This window comes from Crinia signifera, chromosome 1 (assembly GCF_055691185.1).
Source record: "Crinia signifera chromosome 1, ASM5569118v1, whole genome shotgun sequence".
Lineage (NCBI taxonomy): Eukaryota > Metazoa > Chordata > Amphibia > Anura > Myobatrachidae > Crinia > Crinia signifera.
In genome coordinates, this window is record NC_139217.1 from 154,104,297 (window position 1) to 154,110,128 (window position 5,832).

Genomic DNA, 5,832 nt, shown 5'->3' on the forward strand with positions numbered 1-5,832 from the left:
CCCTGACCCGGAAGCATGCGCGGTTATGCGCTGACCCCTGCCGACCCCTCTTACCACACTGCCCTGCTCGGGCAGTGCGATGTGTATAGGCTACAATGGTCTATCGCCATATCAGAATGGCGATAGCCATGGAGTGCGATGCCGGGCTGCCCGATGTTGATAGAAACCTATGGGGGATGCGGCCGGCGGCGCTGCAGGGGGGATCGCAGCAGGGATCGGAGATTCCTGCTGCGGTCCCCCTTTAATACATTTCAGTGATACTTAATATTTGTGGTTAACCCCCGAACCGTTTTCAGGGATTTAGCCGCAAATATTGCTTGATAAATGGGCCCCTAAATCCCCAAACTGTAATGGTGCGCACACCCGGTGAGATTTCACTTTCTATTCGACCCCTATTCGATCTGGGTCTGTGTCTGTATATGGGTTGGTTACAGTGTTCACATTCGATTTTGATTATGTAAAGGTGTGTACACATGCAGCGATTTACTTTCGATTCAATTTCAATTCGATATGCTTTCGATTTTCTCAATTCCACCCATTGTTGATTTGGCCTTTGCTTTCCATTCGATTTCACATTCGATCTGCACTTTGCATTCGATATCTATTTCGATTTGCATTCAAGGCACAGTGTACACATTCAATGTACTGGACTGAATTCGATATTTCCTTGCCTGCAGTCTATTTTTCTTTTTGATACAGAAAAAAAGGGAGCACGCATCGAATGTGTATTGAAAGCATCTTAAAAACCATTTGATTTCGATTCGACTTTGCATCTATAAGCAATATCGGATCGAAAACCTGTCAAAATCAAAGTGTGCGTACACCCCTTGATACAGATCTGTACTATATAGTCTTGCCTGCCAAGACTATTTTTCTGTTTGATTTACACTACACGGGAGCGCGCATTGGGATTGGATCTGCATTGAATATAGAAAAACCGTTCGATGCTCATTTGATTTTCTATTCGATTTTGATTAGAATTAGCTTCTAGAAGCAAAATCCAATAGAAAAATTGTGGAAATCTCACCGTCTGTAGCCTCTATAAGTTATTGGGCATCTTCTATTATTATTTAGATAAGCTAAAATGTTCATATGTATACATAGGGACTGATTCAGCATGGCTTGCATATGATAAACTGCTCACAGCCAGGATGTGTTTGAATCTGCAGCTCCAGCTCTTCACATAATGACAGCATGATGATCACCAGACAGACACATACCTCCCAACATGGACATGCACACCTGACAATAGCGAACATAGTACTCCCGCAAGACCACGCCCCATTTTCACTGCTGTGGGGGCAGGGCCAACGCTCTGTGACCTGCTGGTCATGCCCCCAGCCCCATCTGTCTCACTGAATAGACGCTGTGCACATGGAGTCTATCCATTGCTGCTCTCACATGGTAGGCCATAAATCATAAGTATTAAAATTGCATTCCTATTTTAGTAATGTATGCAATTTTTGTACTTGTATATATTTAGAAAGACATTGGGTCTTATAGTGGCCCTTGAACATTATCAGATCCAGCAGGTCCTTTATCCAGCCCTGCTCACAGCAGTTTAGCACATGCAATCCGTAACAGTGCAAATGCAGGAGTAGGTGCATACCACATCCTGCCTGCATTTGCGATTGCTTAAAACTGCTGTCACATCGCAGTTATAGAGGAGATGACTGTATCCTAAGCCTGGCCTTGCTCAGATTTGCATCGCAGGATGGCTTGCAAGGCCAAGAAAACTACATCTGTGACACATTCCTGGGACTTGCGACACTCCCATGTTTTTCTTATCGCCTCAGTCCCTTAACAACAAATGCCTCTGTCTGTCAATCAGACAAAGGCATTCGCACATGCACAAAATGGTCCTGCACATTTGTGTGCATGGGAGACCAAAGATAAAGGTTCACACCGTGCTCCTCCTCCGCCGCAGCAGTCACCGGTGGGCAGGGAGAGGGCTGCGACACCCAGGCTGTTATGATGCCCTTGCCTGGGCGCTGGAGACAACGGCTGGTTACGGAAGACAAGGAGATCAGGCGTAAGCCCATAGCCGGGACCGCCGGTTAGGACGGCTACAGCGGGTACTACACTCACTCTGTTGAGTCCCCGAGGCAGATGGCAAACCCCTGCAGAGCTAAGCCCGAAGGAGCGAGTTAGGCCCGATCCGACCCCGATGCAGCCAGGTCTTAGGTAGAGACAAGGGGAAAGCGATCGCCACGGGGTAACCCAAGAGGATAAGCTGACTAATGGAACTAACTGGGAAATGGCCCCTAACTGCCGGCACCGGGCCAAGACGGGAGAGCGACCTAGTCGCAGACACCAGCTGATGGAAGGGAGTCGCAAACAAGACACACCAGAGGGACAGTGAGTCCCCAAAGCAGGAATCCGGTGGAAGGAGAGATACTCCTACCTAAACAGAAATCTAATGAAATACAAGGGACAAGAGAATATATCCTGTAAAGAACCAAGAGGATAAAAAACACAAGAGTGGAAACTAACAACTAGCCCATGGAGGGGCGAAGCCACGGAGGGCCAGCGGGCCAGGAGAAAGAAAGACCAGGGCTCCACTGGAGCACTTACGTGACCCACGGAAGATGGAGACTGTGGGTCCGATGCAGGCTCACAGGCTGAGGATGGACACAGCTAGGAACTCCAGAAACTGCCTGGGAATGAACACCGCTGGAATTTAAAAAAACAGGCTGGAAACACCAAGATGGCTGAAGCAGAGTACTTCAGCCAAAGACCGGGGACCAAGGACCACGGGGACCGGGAGGCAAAAGCAATATGCTTAGAGAAGCAAAAGCTATAACCGGCATCTGTGCCCAGCAGATGCCGGCTATTTATTTGAGTTTCGCGCCGCCTGACTGACCTCAGGCGCGCGCGTTCGCGGCCGCCGGGCAGAAGCTCGGGGACGTTGCCTAACAACGTCCCGACGCTCCGTCTCAGAGTGAGGCTTGGGACGCTGCCCGGCAACGTCCCCGGCCACGTCACTCTGCGCCGCAACCGCCGTCCGTCCGGGTGCAACACAGGCAGCAGCAGCACTAGCGGTGGTGGCGGGAGCTTGCAACCTGGTCCATACCTCCCAACATGACCCTCTCCAGATGGGACACATTGCTCTGTTCCTGGACTTCTCTCAATTTATTATTACCATCACCTGTGGTGAAACGCCTTTCTTGTCCATTAACCAGTTTAAAACAGATGATGGCAATCATACATTCAGAGGAAAGTCCAGGAGCAGAGCATTGTGTCCCTCCTGGAGAGGGTCATGTTGGGAGGTATACTGGTCACACACTGACAGGGCTGAGGGAGGGAGCTGCAGCCCATACTGCGCCCAGGCGGACACTCTGCATAGCCCAGACCCCCGGCAGCACTGACAATCCATGAGCTAGCAGCCCTAGGCTCTCAGCGGGAAGCTGCAGAGAGCTGCTGCTGGGGATGAAGGGTCCAACAGAAGGACTCCGTGACAGGGCTGCCGTCCTCTACATCTGCAGCTCGCGACTCCCCTTCCACCCCAGTACCTCCTGCGCTGCCGTGCCTTGTGCCTGCCATCATCCTGTCGTCCGTCCCCCCCTTCGCCACTGCTGCAGTTACACCCACCCAGGAGCTCGTGTATATCCTGTCGACCAATCCATTAAAAAACTGAGTTCCTGGCTGGCATTTGTGGGTAAAATATGCGCTAATCGCACCCTGGGACTAAGAGCCTGATTCTGGTTGGTTTGCAAAAGCAAACTCCTTCTTTAACCCCTTTAGTGGTGGTGGTGGTGATGGGGGTTGGGGTTGCCCCCCACTGGGTGAGTTTTTTAAGGGGAGTGCTCTCTTAAAAAAAAACACCACTACCTCCCTGGGTCCGGGCAGCGCTGCTGAACTGTCAATCAGTGGCTGCCCGGACCTGTGCAACCGCACCCCATCCCTGTCCCCGGCAGCCGGCTTGTCATAAGCCAGCGCCAGGACTTAAATAGAAAACCCGGAGGGGAGGGGGGAGGAGGAGGGAGGAGGAGGTGTGGCAGAGGGGAGGGACTCCCGAAGTGATTGAACTCAGCAGCGCTGCTCGGCTCTAAACAGTGGCAATCCCGAGAATTTTCCGGGCTTGCCAGACTGAACACTGAGGCACAGCCCGGAAAATTCTCGGGATTGCCACTGAAGGGGTTATGTACAAAACCATGTGCACTGACGATCTGACAGGGGGGATCCCAACAGTCTGTATCCCGACGTCGGAATCCCGACTGCCGATGCTCCTACTGGGGGGATCCCGACTCACAGGGGCTATTCTTACTTGTGGGGGTCCATGACCCCCATAAAGGGAGAATAGAATCTGTAGCGAGCAACCGAGCCCACAGAGTGGCGAGCACAGCGATCTTTGCGGGCTCCCCCTGGCAGTCGGGCACCGGCAGTTGGGATTCCGACGTCGGGATCCACCCTGTAAGAGCCCCTTACCACACCCGCACTGCAGGTGGGGCAGATGTAACATGTGCAGAGAGAGTGAGATTTGGTTGGGGTGTGTTCAAACTGAAATCTAAATTGCAGTGTAAAAATAAAGTAGCCAATATCTACTCTGCACTGAAATAAATTACCCCGAACACCCCAAGATTGGGAATAGTAACCTGTGCCGATTGCAGTGAGACACTCTGCCCAAGCATGTCAAGGCAAGCCAAGCGTATCGGTGCACTAACTGTGTCACATGTGGGTAACACAAAATGACACTCCAAAACAAAAGTGTAAACTTTTTTGTTTCAATCGTTATCATTTCCACCTTTTCACTGTGCTGACCTTGTGTACTTTCTCAGGAGTCTGAGGGTGCATACACAGGGGGCGATATATCGCTCAATGCCCCCTTTTCATCGGAGACCAGAGACGGTCGCTGATAAAAAGAAACCTTTGAGGGCGGTGCTGCAGAGGTAATCAGCAATTAGAACGGGGTTGAAAACAGGAGCACGCACCAGGCGATTTATCGCCAGGGCACACTCCCATCACTGGCAATATGGTCACCAGTGACCATATTCCCAGCGATATCAGCACCTATCGCTGCCGTGTGTACACGGCTTAAGGTGCCCATACACGGTGCGATTTTCGCACCTTTTATGGGCTGGAACACATCGGATTGCAATGCATGCAATTTGCGAGCAATGCGATAAGAAGGCAGTACAAAAAGCATGTGCAGCACATACTTTTTGTACTGTGCGATGCCTGTGGGAGCACGCATCTCATGGTGCAAAAGCACCATTTATGGGCACCTTAACTTTTCACTGTCGACCTATTGACCGTCTATTAGTTTCCTGTTGATCTGATTAACAATTTGAAAGTCATTGGCATAGTGCTACAGGCAGCCTGTCCGTTTCACTGTAAGCTATATTTAATCTCATGTGTGACCCCGAGATGCAGTAAATACTGTAGGCCGCCAACATAGTGATTGTAGACTTTACAAGTACACTGACCGTAGCACATGGCATGGTGACATTAATTTCATATAGCAATGCTTATGGCAGGGGACAACCAAGCAAACATACATAGAAGGTCCTGTACGCGCGGTAACCAGGAGACAGCAGCTGGCTGAGGGTCGGATCACGTTGTGAACAAAGGGCCGGGTGACAGGGACTGGTGCTGCTTTCACAATGTGTGCGTACTATTAGGAGAATGAATGACAGTCACAGGACGCCAGGCGGGGCTGCTGGAGGAAGCAGTGCAGTCAGCGGCTGCCTACCACACACACTCACAGACCCAAATGCCTAGGATTAGGGCCGGCGCATGCGTCCTTCTGCAAATCCCTAATAAGGCAAACTACAGCGCCATTTTGGAATAGGGCAGTCTCCGCTCACTCAAGCACCTACGATTGCACCACTA